This window comes from Vicugna pacos, chromosome 14 (genome assembly GCF_048564905.1).
Source record: "Vicugna pacos chromosome 14, VicPac4, whole genome shotgun sequence".
Classification (NCBI taxonomy): Eukaryota; Metazoa; Chordata; class Mammalia; order Artiodactyla; family Camelidae; genus Vicugna; species Vicugna pacos.
In genome coordinates this window covers 29,747,811-29,767,257 of record NC_133000.1, presented here as the reverse complement: position 1 = coordinate 29,767,257, position 19,447 = coordinate 29,747,811, and the positions used below count along the sequence as shown (strand labels likewise).

Below are 19,447 nucleotides of genomic sequence, written 5' to 3'. Positions count from 1 at the left end.
GACACCAAGTCTCTTGGGAATGTGTTCTTGACCTTCTCAATCTCCAGAACTATGAGAAACAAATTTATGTTGTTTTTAAGCCACCCAGTGTGTGCTATTTTCTTATAGCAGCCAGAATAGACTAAGACTTTTTTCATTTTTTAATCAGTTTTAAAGTTAGTAAGTGTTCTTTGTGTACTTTGAATAACAGCCTTTTATTAGATACATCTTGCAAATATTTTCCCACAGTCTGTAATTCATCTTCTCATTCTTTTGGCAATATCTTTCACAGTACAGAAGTTTTTAATTTTAATGAAACCAAGCTTATCAGTTATTTCTTTCATCAATTATTTTGGTATTGTATCTAAAAAGTTGGCACCATACCCAAAGTCATCTAGATTTTCTGCTGTGTTATCTTGGAGTTTATAATTTACATTTTACATTTAGATCTATTACCCGATTTGAATTAATTCCAATATTATTTTAAATAAACTTTTTATTTTAGAACAGTTTGGATTTACAGAGAAGTTTTTGCAGAGATAATACAGAGATTTTCCATATGTTTTATACTCAGTTTCCCTTACTATTAATACCTTAGGATACCTGTCACAACTAATGAACTAATAGTGATTCATTATTATTATTTTTATTAACTAAAGACTATTCAGATTTCTTCAATTTTGCTTAGGGCCCGCTTATTGTTTCAGAATCCCATTCAGCATACTATATTGCACTTAATCACCATGTCGTCTTAGGTTGTGTCTTCTAGACTGTGACAGTTTCTCAGACTTTCCTTTTTTTTTTTTGATGATTTTGTTTTGACAAGTTCATATTTGTAGAATATCCCTCAATTGGGGTTTTGCTCGTATTTTTCTTTTGATTAGAATAGAGTTATGGGTTTTTGTGGAAAAGACTGCAGAGATAATGTATCATTTTATTACATCATATTAAGAACCCATGCAATCAATATGTCTTATTAAAGTTGATATTGACCTAGATCACCTGGTTGAAATAGTGTTTGCCAGATTTCTCCACTGTAGAGCTACTTTTTTCCCCCTTTCTATACTCCAAAATCTTTTTTCAGGTTTTGTAACATAAAAGGCCTAAAAATAAGACTGCTGAAAGCAAACATCTCCTGATGAATTAAGGATGGGGAGGAAATGGAAATCCTCACTTATTAATTAACCTTGTTCCCACCAGAAATGTAACTATCATGGAATCCTTAAATATTCAAGTCAACATGATCAATTCTTTCTTTCCTTGTGGTCAAGCTGTGTGATCATCCGAAGGTGTGTTGATACATGTGGAATCATAACTAGAGGGTTAGATGAAATACATACCAAATAATGTCAGGCCAAGACCACCAGTGCCCTTATCTCACAGCCATGAATGATTCAGCAGTGGGGACCAGAGTATGAGAAGTGCAGCAGCCATGACTTCCTGTTATCCATGGTTGCATTAGAAGAGATGATGCCTTAAGCTAGCACTGCATGTTGGAATCACCTGATGCTGTCTTAACCCCAGTTGTGATGTACTTGGTCTGCAACACATTATGATCACTGGGGTTTTCAAGAGCTTCCAGTTGATTTTGATGTCAGCCAAGGTTGCTCTTCACTTTAGCCCTCTTTTCACCCCTAACAGAATTCAGTGGCCTATGACCTCTCTTTCTAAGCTTTAGGCAACAAATTTTTATCCCTAATGCAGAATGGACTTTGTAAATCACAGATCTGACCGTGTCACTCTTCAAATTCTCCACTTTGTTCAATATGACATGTGATGCTCTCCTCGTGGTCTGATTCTAGCTTAATTCCTTAGCCTCATCTCCCCTCAGCCCATGAGCTGGCTCTCTGGACCCTGACACATTGAACATATGAGCCAGATGCCTGGAAATCCTCCTTGGTGACACTTTCTTCCTTATCATCCTCCCACGTAGTTCAACCAGGATCAGATACAGTGGGTTCCCCTTCTGTGTGTAGGTCCTGTCTTCACTACCTTGCTCTCAGACTCCTAGTGTGGGATTTCCACACTAACTGGCTTGCTAGTCCTCCACTTTTATTTTCCTTTCCATTGTTCTCCAAGGTGTAGCCGTGTTACCAAACCAAACTTGCATACACTTGCCAGCACACGGTAAAGACAATCTACTGACACCAGATTGTGGTAAAGGAAAGTGCAGTATTTGTTGTAGGCACCAAGCAAGGAGTCCATGGCAGCGAGTGCTTAAAAGCCCCGGAACTCCCTGAAGGCTCTCAGGGAAAGGTTTTTAAAGGCGAAATGAAGGCGGGGGATTGTAGGTGTGTGATCAGCTCATGGGCATTCTCTTGACTGGCTGGTGGTGAGGTGATTGGGAATCAGCATCATCAACCTTCTGTCCAGCTGGTCTAGGGGCTCCGTGCTTGTGGGCAGCACACAAAGTCCAGTCTGACATCTCTCTAGTTCTCTGGCCACATTGCTGGTCAAGTGACTTTTTAATATAGAAATCTTAACTCTGATTATTTTAGGAGAAAGTCTTCTTCAAGATTTTCAATGTCTTCTTCAAGATTCCCCATCCGCTCTTGTCCCATCTCTTCTGTCAGCCTCTTCTCTGGGTATCCCCCTGACAGACAGTTTTTCACCCCTACTTCATTCAGCCCCTGACACCACTGTTTGCTTGCCTACTGCCTCTTCCTCCAGCCATAGCACTCATAACTGACTTGTGGCTAAATCCTAACTCCTATTCAGGATTTGGCTTTTATGTAACCTCCTAATTAAAAACTTCCTGTTCTCCCAGGATTCCCATGGTGGTAAATGCCTTGTTTGATTCTGGCCTTTATGTCTGACTCCTATAATCATCAAGTCATTTATCATTTTCCACGTTAGAGTATAGGGTTGTTTAGTACTGGAGTTGGGCTTTTTCCTCATGGTTTTCTGAATTGTATATAAATTAGATGCTTGATAGGTAGTTGCTGTCTGAGTGAAATAATTGCTTTAATGTGTGAAAGGCCCTGCACCAGATACTGTGGCCACAGAGAAGGAAGCACAGATCATACACACAAATAGCAGTCACCTGCAGGATCATACAGACAATGTCACTTAGTGAGGAAGTAAGTCTCTTCAGTAAAGGACACTGAAGCAGTTCTGAGAGGGGACCTAACTTGACCTGCACCCTGGATGAGGAAGGCTCCTTGGAGTTGTTTTTTGTGCTTCAGTATAAATGATGATTCAGACTTGGTCAGGCAGTTACTATTAGAATATATTTTAAAATATTTCAGTAATTAATCTCACCTTTATGGTTCAAATGATTTAGGATTCCTTTTAACATCTCTTCCCTTGAAGTCACTTTAAGCCTCTATTTTATTATGTATAAAAGTTTAAGAAAGCAGGAGGAGGGCATAGCTCAAGTGGTAGATTGCGTACCTAGCATGCCTGAGGTACTGGGTTCACCCCCAGTATCTCCACTGAAAAATCAAATAAATAAATAAACCTAATTGCCTCCCCCATGCAAAACAAAAACAGAAACAAAAACAAAAGCCATGGAAGTAAGAAAAAGTTAATTAGGTAGTGCTAAGTTGATGAAATTCAGTTTTATTTTACTCCAACTTTAGAGTTTATTGAGAGTCTTTGGGAAGAGATTTATTTAGTACAAGTTATTGTGCTTTCTTTAGATTTAGTAAAATTATAAGTATGTTCTTACAGAATATGGTTAAAGGATTCTAAACCTGTGATATTTGCTGAATGTTGTAGACATTTGCTGGGGAATATATTTGTAGGTGGAAATACAGTCAGCTGTAAATTTAACCATATTATTAAAAACACAGGAATTTGTAATAATTGCTCAGCCATACATAATCCAAGTAGCACTTATACAATTCAAACAACTTTCTATCTTGTAAGAAGAAAGATACATGAGAATTATCTGTGCAAAAGTGAGAATAATCATATGATGAAGTATTTAGAAGTTTAACTCTTTCATTAGTAATTATTTTTAAATTTTGGTGAAACACATAACATGATCTATCCTATTAATAAAATTTTAATTGCACAGTACAGTACTGTTAACTCTCTGTACATTGTTATACAGAAGATCTTTCAGAACTTTTTCATCTTGCATGATTAAAATTGAAACTCTATACCTATTGGGCAGCGACTCCCCACTCCCCTCCTCCCAGCCCCTGCAGCCACCACTTTACTTTGTTCTCTAAGTTTGACTACTTTAGAAACCTTATATAAGTGGAGTCATGTCGTACTTAGCCTTGTGTGTGTGACTGGCTTATTTCACTTAGAATAGAGCCCTCCAGGTACATTCGTGTTGTAGCACATGATAGATTTCTTTCTGCTGTAAGGCTGAATGATACTCCATTGTGTGTATATACCATGTTTTCTTTCTTCATTTATCCAATAATGGACACTTAGGTTGTTTCTGCCTCTTGGCTATTCTGAATAATGCTTCAGTGAATATGACTATACATTATTTCTTTAAGATTCTGTTTTCAGTTCTTTTGGAACAATACTCAGCAGTGAAATTGCTGGATCATTTGGTAATTATATTTAATTTCTGAGGAAACTCCACACTGTTTTCCACAGTGACTGCATCATTCTGCATTCCTACCAACAGTGCCAAATTGTTCCATTTTCTCCATATCCTCACCAGCACTTGTTCCTTCCTCTGTTATGGGTTTTGTTTGTTTGATAATGGCCATCCTAACAGGTATGAAATGAAATCTCATTGTGGTTTTGATTTGCATTTCCCTGACAATCAGTGATGTTGAGCTTTTTTTTTTTTTTTTTTTAATCTGCTGGCCATTTGTATATCTTCTTTGAAGAAATGTCTATTCAAGTCCTTTGACCATTTTAAAATTTGGTTATTTGGAGTTTTTGTTTGTTTTATTTTTTGCTTTTGTTTCCTGTTGAGTTGTAAGAGTCCCATTTGTCTATTTTTTCTCTTGTTGCCTGTGGTTTTGGTGTCATATCCAAGTAATCATTGCTGAGACTACAGTTATGAAGCTTTTCCTCAAAGTTTTTTCTTCTAAGGATTTTACAATTTTGCTTCTTATTTTTAAGACTTTAATCCACTTTAAGTTGATTTTTGTGTATCATGAAATATGAGTCTAATTTTATTCTTTTGCAAGTATATATCTAGTCTCCCCAACACCATTTATTGAAGAGACTATCCTTTCCCCTCTGTGTAGTCTTGGCACCCTTGTTGAAGATCCCATTTTACCATTTAGGTGTGGGTTTATTCTGGGGTCTTTATTCTGTCCCATTGGTCTATAGGCCTATCTTATGCCAATGCCATACTCTTGATTACTGTAGATTTGTTATATGAAGTCAAGAAGTATGAGGCTTCCAGTTTTGTTCTTTTTTCTCAAGATTGTTTTCACTTTTTAGGGTTTGTGGTTCTGTATGAACTGTAAGAGTTTTTCCCCCCATCACTTCTGCAAAAAATGCCACTGGGAACTTGATAAGGATTGCACTGAATCTGTAGATTTCTTTGGGTAGTATGGATAACATTTGACCAATACTAAGTTTTCCAATCCATGAACACATTACTCTGTGTCTTTCTTTAAATTCTTTCAGTAATGTTTTGTAGTTTTCAGTACACATGTCTTCTGCCTCATTAATTAAGTTTATTCCTGAATATTTTATTCTTTTTTGTGTTCTTATAAGTGGGATTGTTTTCTTAATTTCCTTTTCATATTGTTTGTTGTTTATAGATACACAACTGATTTTTGTCTCTTGGTTTTGTATTGTAAAATTTTATTGATTTTTAAAAAATTTCTTAACAGCATTTTTTTGTGTGTAGAATTTTTATGATTTTATACATAAAAAATCATGCCATCTGCCCAGAGAGATACACAATTAACATCTGAATTTTTTTTGGAGCAATTTTGATTAGGAGAGTGATAATACTTTGCCTTTGTATACAAAATGCCTTTTTTATCTTACATATGACAATTTTGTAGCTCAAAGAAAGATTCCAGCAATCAAGACTGCAGACTTTCTACCTGTGTAAAGAGGTATCTGAGGGTCAAAAAGGGGACTACAGACATAACAGTACTTGACCCTCCAAAGCAACTTATGACATATATATTAATAAGAGAGCCACTTTACAGAGAAGAAAATTGAGGTTGAAGCATTTGAGACTTGCTTGTATGACATAATTAACAAGGGGGTGATGCCATGACTCAAACTTCAATTTTCACATGCTCATCACTTTCTGAGTAAACAGACAGACTATGAATTTACCTTGGTAGTACCATCTCTTCTATACTAATTTTCCTTTGGTTCTTTTAATAATGAAGTTTTATTTTTTTATATCTGGGCATGAATCAACAAATGTCCAGGAAACTTGATGAAAATCTTCTGTAATGGGGTCAGGTAGCCTGAAACAGCCACACTTAGGAAAATGCACAAATGATTACCACAACTTGACAATTGGTGTTTGCACTTCTTGCATTATAAGTAGGTGCTATATAATAAATTTATTTAATTTTGGATTATTTTGTTTTTTTTTCATTTTAATGATTCTTTTGTTTTATCTTTATCAGGACAGGATTATTTATTTGCATTTGTAGATTAAATATATTTGATTGGTTTAATTCCTCTTTAAGAAATCCAGTACCATAATTCTGTGTGACTTTTTGGAGTTTTCAATCACTACAGAATCTATTTTTAAGCTGCTGTGAATTATAGTTTTTTTCATTGAAACTCACTCAACTCCCAAATGACTATTTAACATCTACACTGATCCTAGTTAGAAGCAAATTGATGCATTAATAAATCTTGACAAACTTTCATTTTTCTAAGGATTCTTATATGATCACATAAGGGATCTTTTAAGTTCCATAAGGGACTTATGTCCCCTATGTCTGTTGTAAAGTTGAGCATGTGGTTTGTCCAAATTTCAATTACCAGATTGCAAAGTCTATGCTGTCAACCCCAAATTTCCAAAGAGCATTCTAGTATGATGCAGACCACCCTAAAGCAAGCTAACTTGTACATTACAATTTAAACTCACTATATATGTGTGTGTGAGTGTGTGTATGTGGGTGAGTGTGTGTGTGTGTGTGTGTGTGTGTGTATACACACACAATTGATGGCTATATGATGGATCCTTTAATCTGGAGAAACTTCTAAATTGGTGAAAGCTGAGAGAGCTCTCATTAGAAACAGCTGTTTTATTGGTGCCTTTGAAAAGCTACATTGTGTTTTCTCTTTCCCCACAATGGGTTTTAGAGATGCTAATAAAATCATTATAGTAATTAATGTTAATTAGGTTTGAATAACTGGAAAGAGAAATATAAAAAATGTCAAAAGGTTTTTTTTTTTCTTAACAGGAAAAACTAAGGGACTTACCTGAACTGAAGAAATATTTTTAGATGGTTATTTTGAATGGGATAAGTAAAATGGACATTTCAGATTAAATAATCTTTCCTTGGATGAAGGTCCAATGCCCCATCACCTGCACCCAGCAGATTATACATACTGGAACAGGCATGACTTACAGAATTATCTCCAATCTGAATGGAAGGACCCTTTACCATGTACTCTTAAGTAGACCATACACAGCAAAGCAGAAGGAAACTGACTTTTGCCTCCAGTCAGAAAGAGCTGAGGCCCTGCAGTGGACTGGCCTGTAGAATACTGCTCACCTTAAAACAATGCTCAAATGCAGAAGAAGCTACCAGGCCAGGATGAGAAGAAGACATCTCAAGTAGACAGCTGACTCAAGACACTGGACCAGGCCTGTATACCAATTACTTTGATAATTGCTTATGCCTTTAATTATAAACTAATCCAATTGTTAGGTTTATGGTAAATTACCTATATGTAGTACTTCTGTGTTACCTTGGTTTCCTTACTCCAAGGCTCCAAATAGATAGCCCTCAGAAAATTTATTCTAAAAAGAAGTTATAGTTCTGTTTAGGCCACTATTGTCATTACAAGGTGGGAGACCTCACCTGGCCAATTAATACTACCTTCTCTGAGCCTGACCATGAATATGAATTTTCTTATAAGATCACTCAAGCTCAATCAGAAAAACAAGGAAAATTGTAACCCAAAAATTTAACTCCTCAACTATTAAATGCTTACTTGTAACTTTGTTAATATTACTAGCTGTATTACTTATATCCAGTCTATTTTGTAAGATTGTTGTCTCTTCCATTTCCCAGTGTGTAACTAGGCCTCCAACAAGATTGATGATGGTTAAACATCTTGAGCGAAAAGACAAAATTTACAACCCTCCATAGAATAATTGTAATAGTGTGATTCTAGGTATGGGAATGAGCAATGAGGGGTAAATATCTCCTGTATCATAATAGAACAGTAAGACAGATGATCCAGAGAATTTTTAGTATCATCAGGGCCTGATCCAAAAGCTAGCATTTTTGAGTGGCATGTCAACAGTTTCTTTACCTGATCTAGGAATGAGCCTTCCTAGCACCATGGGCAAAATTGGTCATGAAATCCCTCCCAAAACATTGGCCAAATTTAGAACAAAGGGGGAACACTGTGAATGAAAATACTGCAACCATAATAGTAAACAAAAATGCTGAAGCCAAGGCATCAGCAGCTGCTGCCTCCCCTCAGTGAGGACAAGCCTGCAGCCCTGACTCAGCAGCCACTCACAATGGTGCCCTCTGAGCAGACTTAGAATAATAAAGGACAAAATCAAATCCCCTAGATAGCTAGATGCTTGTCAAAGTAATGAATGCAATGAGCCTAATTGTTTGCTTCCTCCCATACATAGAATAACACTAAATTCTTGTACTTGAGATGCCTGGATTTCTTTAGGTAACAGGTAAGCTTTTATTAGTCCAACTACCTGGTCTTTGTCCTAAAGCTCCTATATATCCTAGCTCCTCCCCTACCTCTTCAGAGCAGACCCTCAAAGCCATCTGAGGGGCTGTCATTCCAGCTCGAGTCCTCCCACCAAATGAAACATAAGTCTTGAATTTTAGGCTGCACATTTATTTCAAGACTGGTCCAAGCTAGAGAAAATATACAAAAGTTTATCTAAATGATGTCATAAAAATCTATGGGAGCAAAATGAGTTTTCAATAAGGATTAGATATAATATTCAGAGAGTTTTATATACATTGAAGGCTCCTTAATTACCATTTGTCAATGAATTTTTCACATATGTATCTTGTAGATAATTATACAAATAAAGGTCTATGTTCTCATTAGAATAAAGCTATGTTGTGATCTTAGGAATTGTAAAATAGCCTTACAGATTTCAGGAATAAATTTTTAGCTTCACATATTTATGGGACTTAGCCCAAAGTTTTAAAAAGTTGAAAGAGCCTTCAAATGTGCTGAGAAGAGTGAGTTCACACAATGAAAAAATATATGCCACTTAATTTTGAACTTTTATTAAATTTAACAGAATATTTTTCAATATGCTTTCTCTTGATATTTTATAGTGTTTGCAAATTGTCTGAAAGATATGCTATTTACAAGCATTACTTAATCAGTTGCTTCTTTTTTTTAGAATGATATTAGCTCTAAATTATACCAAAGACTTGATTCTTTACTTACTGATTTTGAATGTGATAATTTATCTATGTTGCATTTTAGTAGTAAATACTATCTTAATTATTTGAAAGACATGATTCATTAAGATTCTAAAATAAAGAGTAGAAAATATCTTCAATACTCAATTAAATTAACATCAAATAGAAAAGATACAATCTTATCCTGAAAAAACTGGTACAGATTTTAAATAAGCCATTGATGTAATACAAGAGTTTCTGGTACAATAATACAAGAAAAATCAATATTCATATTAAAAAAGAAAGAAAATAAAAGAGAAAGAGGGGGAAAGAGAGAAGATAAAAATTTAAGAACGTACTTTACATGTTCCAGAGAGGAATGCTACTGTTTAGAACATGTTTTATTAAAAACTTAGCATTTGAAATTGCCCTTGAACCAGTGTTACTATTTATTAGAATTGGAGCAGAAGTCTATTGTGAATGGAAGGCAGAGAAAGAACTTAGTAACAAATTTGGAAGCATAGGACATATTCAGAAAGATAAACAACACATAATCAAATACCAAGAATCAGAACTTAAAACTGAAATAAATTCATAAAACCAAGAAGGAAGAGACTAAATTTAGAACAGAAGAACTACAAAACAACCAGAAAAGAAGTAAGAAAATGGCATTACGCACATACTTATCAATAATCTCTTTAAATGTAAATGGACTAAACGCTCCAATCAAAAGACATAGGATGGTTGAATGAATTTTTAAAACAAAAACAAAAACAAACAGGAAAACAAGACCCATCAAATGTTACATACAGAAGACTCACTTCAGAGCTAAATACACATACAGTCAGAAAGAAAAGAGATATAAAAAGATATTCCATTCCAATGAAAATGAAAAAAAAACTGAGTAAGCAATACTCATATCAGATTAATGAGACTTTTAAATGAAGTGTACAACAAAACACAAAGAAGTGTGTTATATAAAGATAAAAGGGTCAATTCAAGAGAAGATATAACGTTTGTAAACATACGCAACTTGTTGGTGTTGCAATATCATGTACACATACACACTGTATGCAGAGAGAGCTGATGGCTTCTCTGAAGCTTTATTAAATTACACAGTCTTTTATAGCAAAGAAGAATGACAAAGAAAATGGTTAACAGGCAGTGTCTGGCTCAAAGTCAGAAGACCCTTTATGTTTTGGTAAATCATGTTCGTGTTGGCACCAGCAAGCCTTATAACTTATCAGGGTGTAACATATGAGAAACGGCTGCTTCACAGCATTCTTCTTGGACTCAGGTGGCTGTGCCTGTCTTAGGTTGCCCCCCTGTGGGGATCTTACCCATCCTTGGCTAACCAGCCTTCTCACCTGTGAGTCTGCAGCTTTTTATAACTTGTTTACCATTCTAGCCCAAGGCTCATTCCTTTGTTCCCACAGTCGGGGGCCTACACAACTAACATAGGAGGATCTAAATATATAAAACATATATTAACAGACATAAAGGGAGAAAATGACAGAAGTACAATAATAGCGGGAGCCATTAATACCCCACTTACATTATGGAAAGATCATTCAGACAGAAAATAAATAAGGCAATAGAAGACTTAAATAATACACTAGACCAGAGACACTTAGTAGATAATAGATGTCTTCAGTATATTCCATACCAAAGCAGAATACACATACTTTTAAAGTGTACTAGAACATTCTTCATGACAGGTAACTTTTTAGGCCACAGAACAAGTTTCAATAAATTTAAGGCTACTGAAATTGTATCAAGCATCTATTCTGATCAGAATGATATGAATCTGAAATCAATTACAAGAAGAAAACTAGACAAAACATAAATAATAGACACTAAGCAACATGCTACTCAAAAATAAATGGGTCAATGAAAAAGAATATAAAAACAAATATATGTATATGTGTATGACTGAGATGGGGCTATGCTGTACACCAGAAATTGATACACTATAACTGATTACACTTCAATTTAAATAATAAATAAATAAATAAAGTCAATGAAGAAACCAAAGAGGAGATTAAAACAGTATATTGACATGAATGAAAGTAGAAACAAACTTTCCAAAATCTAAGGACACACACACAAAAAAGGAATTTTATAATGATACAAATCTACTTCAAGAAAAAAGAAAAATCTCAAGTAACCAAGCTAACTTTCCACTTAAAGGAATTAGAAAAAAAAAAAAAAGCTGAAAATTAGCAGAAGGAAGGAAAAAATAAAGATCAGAATGGAGATGAATTAAATTGAGACAAAAAATTTGAAAAAGATCAATAAAACTGAGCTTTTTTTGAAAAGACAAACAAAATTAATAAAATTTTAGCCAGCTTCATGAAGACAAAAAAGATATGCACTCTGAGAACTATGAGATATTGATCAAAGAAATGGAAGATGAGACATAAATGGAATAATAATCCACATTCATGGAAAAGAATAATTAAATATTGTTAAAATATCCATATTACCCAAAGCAATATATAGATTAATGTAATCCTTATCAAATACTTATGGCATTTTTCACAGAACCAGAACAAATAATTCTAAAATTTGGATAGAACCACTAATGACTCCAAATAGCCAAGGCAATCTTGAGAAAAAAGAACAAAGCTGAAGATATCACACTCCTTGATTTCAAGCTATATTACAAAGTACAGTAATCAAAACAGTACTGTGTTGGCACACACACACACACACATAGAAACCAAAAACAAACACATGAATAAGTAGAAGAGACTCAAGAGCCCAGAAATGAGACCACACTTGTATGTGTCAATTTTATATGGTTATATTTATTTAATTTGTCTAAGACAAAGGAGAGAAGAATATATAATAGGAAAAAGAGAGCCTCTTCAATAGATGGTGTTGAGAAAACTGGACAGGTAGTTAAAAAAGAATCCAACTGGACTACTATCTCACACCATACACAAAATTAAACATAAAATACAGTAAAACTTAAATGTAAGAGCTGAAACCATAGAATTCCTGGAAGAAAGCAGCAACAATACACACTTTGATTTGGTCATGGCAATAATTTTTTGGATATGTCTTCTTAGGCAAGCAACAAAATAAATAAATAAATGGAACATAATCAAACTAAAAAGCTTTTTCACACTGAAAGAAAGCGTCATCAAACCTAAAAGGCAAACTACTGAATGGGAGAAGATATTTGCAAGTGACAAGTCCAATAAGGGGAAATGTCCAAAATATGTTAAAAAACCCAACATTAAGACAAATAACCCAATTAAAAAATGGGCAGAGTGCCAGAATAGACATTTTTTCCAAAGGAGACATACAAATGGCCAACAGGAATATGAAGAGACGCTCAAAATCATTAATCATCAGGGAAATGCAAATCAAAAGCACAATAAAATATCACTATACATCTGTCAGACTGGCTGGTATAACAAAAAACAAGTGTTGGTGAGGATGTAGAGAAAAGGGAACACTGGTACAAAGTTAGTAGGAATGCAAATTGGTGAAGTCACTATGGAAAACATTATGGGAGTTTTCTCAAAAATTTAAAATTAGAACTCTTATATGATGCAGTAATTCACTCCTAGGAATTTATTCAAAGACAGTGAAAACACTAATTCAAAAAGATATATGTACTTCAATGTGCATGGCAGCATTATTTACATTAGCCAAGAAATGGAAATAACCTAAGTGCCCATTGACAAATAAATGGATAAAGATTTTATATATATCTGTATTTGTATATATATATACATATCTGTATATATATACATACATATATATACACATATATACATGTATATTTGTATGTGTTGTATATAACAGTGTAATATTACTCAGCCCCATCACTCAAAAAGTGAAATATTGCCATTTGTGACAGTATGGATGGACCTGAAGGGTATTATGCTTAGTTAAATAAGTCAGTTGGGAAAAGATAAATACTATATGTTTTCACCTATATGTGTAATCCAAGAAACAGATAAATACATATAAACAGAAGCAGACTCACATACAGAGAATAAACTAGTAGTAACCACAGGAAGATAGGTGAGGTGAGGGACAAAATATGTGAAGGAGGTTAAGAGGTACAAACTACCAGTTACAAAACAAATAAGTCACAGAACAGGGAACATAGACAATATTTTATAATAAATTTTGATGGTGTATATTTTATAAAAATACCAAATCACTTTTAAAAAGCTAAAGCTCTAAACATTCTTAGAAACAAAAAATAGTGCATATATGTAAATTTTAAAAAAGGATGTGCATTATATTGTGTATATGTATTTACATGCAATATATCGTATATGTATAGTCAAATTGTAACAATTCTACCTAATAAAACTGAAAAATGAAAAAAATAAAACCACTATATTGTACACTTAATATAATATTGTAAGTCAACTTAGAGATGTAAATATAATTATAAATAAATAAGTATAAGTACAAGAAGTAAAAAATAAACAGAACAACAGAACAAACCCCAAACCCCCAATAAATTATGCTTAATACTGATAATTTTTACTGTGGAGATTTTCATACATTTCAGACTACTGGTGACACTAGAATTCTAAAATATATGTCAGTGTCTACTATAAATAGAGATCTTATTCTTACTGCACTTCAATTCATTTATTCATTGTCAAATATTCATTATCAAATATGAGTCTCTTTTATGTTCCAAGAAATTTGAAAACTTCTGTAGATAAAACAATGACAAGTGACTTGGCTTTTTCCTTAGTGAGAAATCCAGACTTAAAATATTGTCTCTAATCATATAGATCTCCATGGATTTGTTGTTTCTCTATGTCTTGTATCAGCTTTAGACCCATATAATGTTTTCATAGATGTTAGTGTATCATTCCTGGAAGATAGAGAAGTGTCTCCATCCCAGGAAGAGGGAAAATTTGTTTCCTGACAAGAATAATGATACTGTCTTCCTCCAAGACAAAGGTTGAATAGATTTACTAACAACCTTGTTTAAAAGATTTGAATTTCTAAGGTCACAGTTTCTGAACTGTGACACAAACCCATGATTTGCACAACATCCATTTGAGCTCACCTCTACATCTTTGCTGTGCAACTTAGGAAGAGAATATAAAGCTTATACGCCTATTTTCTGTGAGCAATAAATGCCTTTATCACAAGTATAAAGAGAAATATTAATAATACACAAGAAAGAAAAACTAATGCAACTTTGTAGGAAGAATTCCCTCAGGCCAATTCAATAGATTATTATTGCTTGTACATCTAAGCGTTATATAGTAGGGATTTATGTGTTATGTTCTTGTACATGGCATTCCATTAGTGCCAGAGGACAATTATCCTGAACTGAGAAAAGGTAAAGAAGTGCTAATGAGACAGATTGTCCTATTATTTGCTACTAGTGTACATATCTCTGCCCTCTGATGCCAAAAGCTTTCACAACACAGGGGATTTCCTGTTGGTTGGCAAATCAGAAGCCTCAGTCTTAATGGCCTGACTGTAGTTTTATCACTTCTCCCCAGAAGACTGATAAACCCTGACCAAGCCTCACTTAACAAATGTAAATGGTGTGTATATTCAAGAAATCAGCAGATCTAGCTCTAGTGGTGTCTTGGTTTTACATTAAACTGTGGTATCTTAACTTATGATCTTGCAAATAGAATAAAAATCTGACACTCTTAATCACTGTTGAAAGTGTAATACTGAGATTATTTTCTCCATTGAGAATAAATTGTACTTATTTCTCTTATACATAATTTTTATTAATGTGGATTAAACTCGATTATTCTGTTCTATGCTATAAATAACATTTTTTACTTTTATCTATGTACTGAATCTCAGGAACAATATGTATTAGAATATATATTTAAATATAAGGAGGGGAAAAGACAATTCAGGGAATATAAGGTTTATAAAAATGTATAATTTTTATATTAAAAAGATGAAGTACAACCCATTCAAGATACAAAACATTTAAAAAGGAATCAAGTTCCAAGTATGCAACTATGAATTCAAATAAATTATTTATGATGACTTAGACTGTGCAGATAAATATGTATAGTATATGAAGTAGTAAAAGAAATATGTATGATTTTTATCTTCCCAGATACTGAATTAAATAAATTTGTTCCCATTTGGAACAACATTAATTTTAGTCTAGATTTAGAAGCTAGCATCTGATTGTAAAATAAACATTGAAACTAGCTAAAATGAGATTCAGGGAGAATAATCTAATTTAAGGACTTCAATTCTAATATATATTTAGGTTAAAGTGTAATCTTCAGCAACATTGTGTTCTTTGTAATGGTAAAGATTCTGGACACTGTTATAAACAACATTTACTACAAATAATGAATTAATAGATCTTTGAAGAATGTATGTTGAATATTTCTAGAGCGTGAATGTAAAATATTTCAAAACTAGAAATATATATAGAAATATGCTGTATAATTTTCAGAAAGACAGTAAACTTCTATAATTTCCCCACCACATCTCCAGTCAATTCAGATGACTTACTGACAAGAGTGATAGTTGTAGAAATTTCCACTACTATGTTATCTAAAGCCTGCATGTCAGTAAGCTCATCTCTTTAGCCATCTCCATCTGGTTACTATGGAAAGGACTTCAGACAGGATTCTCTATTGCAGAAGTTGTCAGGTCTGTATTCCCTCTTTTTCTTTGCTTCTGCTCATTAGTCATTTGCTTTGATGTTTGATTGTTCACCAGAATAATTAGTGGAATCACTCTATTCATTCTGCCTAAATAATCTATTTAAATGTTATGTAGCTATAGGATGAATCATCTACAAATTCTTCAATGCAAAAGAATAGATTGTGGCAAAATAGACTTTGTTTCCTTTTTCTACTATATGTTGTCTATATCAGAAATATGAACATCATGCATTCTGAAGTGGATACACATTTAAGAACTTGTGTTATTTGTGGAATTAAAAGTTAATAACCTTGGATAGAGATTAGAACTTGCACTCTACTGAGAAATAATCTAGAAGAAAACAGTTACTTGAGGCGTGAGATTAAAACTCTCAATATGGGGAGAAGCAAGATGGTGGAGAAGAAGAATGCTGGTAGCTCATCCTCTCCCACAAATACACCAAAACTCACATCTATGGACCTACTCAGCCAAGCAGAACACAGACAGAACATCACCCTCTTTGAAAGACAAAGACACCAAAAATCTGGTAGGAGAAAAGGAAAAAAGGAAAGAAGAAAAAGCAAAACAGTGCAGGACCGATTCCAGGGGGAGGGAGCAGCAAAGGAGGACTGGCGCTCATTTGCTGGGTCTTCCCCCTCCAATGGAGAGGCCAGCAGAATGGAAGGGAAGCCTCTGAGGCTCACATCTGCCCTGAGCACCCCTTGACCAACAGAACTGAGTTAAATGGTTCCTGTGAAACCAAGCCCAAGACATGAGCCAGCATCTGGGGCCCAGGACAGGCCACCCAAGCCAGGTGGAGGATGGGTGGAAAAAGCAAAACAACAGGCTGGTATGCCCTGGCAGGAAGGGGTGCCATAGCCTTTGTCTCCTCAGACCCATGGCACCATTACTGGTGCTTCTCACAAGAAGAGAGGCAGGGCACAACCACAGCCACCATCTCCTCCTGTGTGCAGCACCCAGGTGGGGAGGGGCCAAGACTGAATCTGCACCCAGGGGCTCTGCAACCTCCTGGGCAGGATTGAGACTTGTTTACAGCCCAAGGCACATAGGATCATTCTGCTCTGGCACCACAGAGATCTTTCTGCTCTTGGCACCACCAAGACAAACAAGGAGCTGAGATTTGGCATGGAGCAGGGGTGGGCCATTCCACAGTCTTCCCTAAGCCCGCCTTTGGAGCACCAACCTGAGGCAGAGTGGGCAGCTGCACAGAGCAGTGGAGCGACCAGTGCCTGGAGATGGCAGGTGGTCACCCTCCCTCCTGGCAGGAATGTACCACCTGACTATGGGGCTGGGAGGGGGCATGATCCACCCACCTGCCTTGCCCAAGCGCAGCATCTGACTGTGGCATTGGGAGGGGAGTGATCCGCCTGCCCACTGGGTAAGAGCTCAGCACCTGACCCAGTGTTGGGAGGGGGTGCGATCTGCTAACCAACAGCCACTGGCAGCAGCACAGTTGAGGGTGCCAACAGAGGGCATCTGGAAACTGTAAGCTGAGTTCCTGAAACAGAACAAAGACACAAAGGCCCCTTGATAAAATCACAGCATCTCCAGGAGAAATAATCACTAATACTCCTTAAGCCACAGTACCAAAGAGATAAGAGCAATATGAAGCAGAGGAATCACTCCCAATTAAAACATTAAGAGAAATCCCCTGAAAGCATGATCAAGGAAATAGACATTGATGGCTTACTAGATCAAGATTTCAAAAAAGGAGTGATCAAACTACTAAAAGAACTAAAAGAAACAGTGTTTAGAGATATAAAATATGTCAAAAATGAAATAGAAGCTATAAAGAACCAAGTAGAATTAGTAAACTCATTTGCTGAGATGAGAGCTGACCTGAAGGCTGTACAAAGCAGGCTAGATAATGCAGAGGAATGAATAAGTGACCTAGAAGACAGGACAATAGAAAGCACCCAAACAGAACAGCTGAGAGAAAAACAAATAAAAAACAATGAAAACAATATAAGGGACCTATGGGATAACATAAAGAGTGCCAATCTATGCATAATAGGGGTTCCAGAAGAGGAAGAAAGAAAAAAGGGGATTGAAAGGTATTTGAAGAAACCATGACTTAAAACTTCCCAAACCTAAAGGAATCAGATATCCAAGTACAGGAGGCTCAGAGGGTCCCAGACAGGAAGAACCCAAACAGACCCACACCAAGACATATCATAATCAAGGTGGCAAGAGTCAAGGATAAAGAAATGATCCTAAAGGCAGAAAGAGAAAAACAAAGAGTGAATTACAAGGGAACCCCCATAAGGCTCTCATCTGATTTCTCTACACAAACACTACAGGCCAGAAGGGAGTGGCAAGATATATTCAAAGTCCTGAATGAATAAAAGATGCAGCCTAGGATACTCTATGCAGCAAGGTTATCCTTTAGAATAGAAGGAGAGATAAAGAACTTCACAGAGAAGTAAAAACTGAAAGAGTTTAGCAACACTAAACCCATACTAAAAGAAATATTGACAGGTCTATTCTAAATAGAAAAGAAGCAGGAAGGTACAAAAATGAGAAACTCATAACTGAAAAGGAAATAACTGTCATGAATTACAAAAAGAATAAACACAAAATTGTAGAAGAAGACATCTAAATCATTAAGAGTGGGAGGGGGAGTCAAGGAAAGTCACTGTGGAAAACAGTATGGAAATCCCCCAAAAGACTAGGAACAGACTTACCATATGACCCAGGAATCCTGTTCCTGGGCATATATCCAGAAGGAACCCTGCTTCAAAATGACATCTACACCCCAATGTTCATAGCAGCACTATTTACAATAGCAAAGACATGAAACAGCTTAAATGTCCATCAACAGATGACTGAATAAAGAAGAAGTGGTATATTTATATGATGGAATACTATTCAGCCACAAAAACCGACAACATAACGCCATTTACAGCAACATGGCTTTTCCTGGAGAATGTCATTCTGTTAGCCAGAGAGAGAGAAAAATACCATGTGAGATTGCTTATATGAGGAATCAAAAAGAAAACAAAACAAAACATAAATACAAACAGAAACAGGCTTATAGACATAGAATACAAACTTGTGGCTGCTGGGGGTGTGGGGTGTGGGAAGGGACAGACTGGGAATTTAAAATGCAGAGTTGGTAAACAAGATTGTACTGTATATCACAGAGAAATATATGCAGGATCTTGTGGTAGCTTACAGCAAAAAAAAAAAGTGGCAATGAATATATGTATGTTCATGTATAGCTGAAAAATTGTGCTCTACCCTGGAATTTGACACAACATTGTAAAATGACTATAACTCAATAAAAAGGAAGTTTAAAAAGTCTCAATTTGGGATGTATATAGGACATAAATCCATAACTTTGG

General features: G+C 35.3%; 1 pseudogene; it reads left to right on the top strand.

The window, feature by feature from the left end:
- The window catches only part of LOC102544643 (vasculin-like), a 143,310-nt pseudogene that overhangs the window by 9,613 nt on the left and 114,250 nt on the right, over positions 1-19,447 (top strand).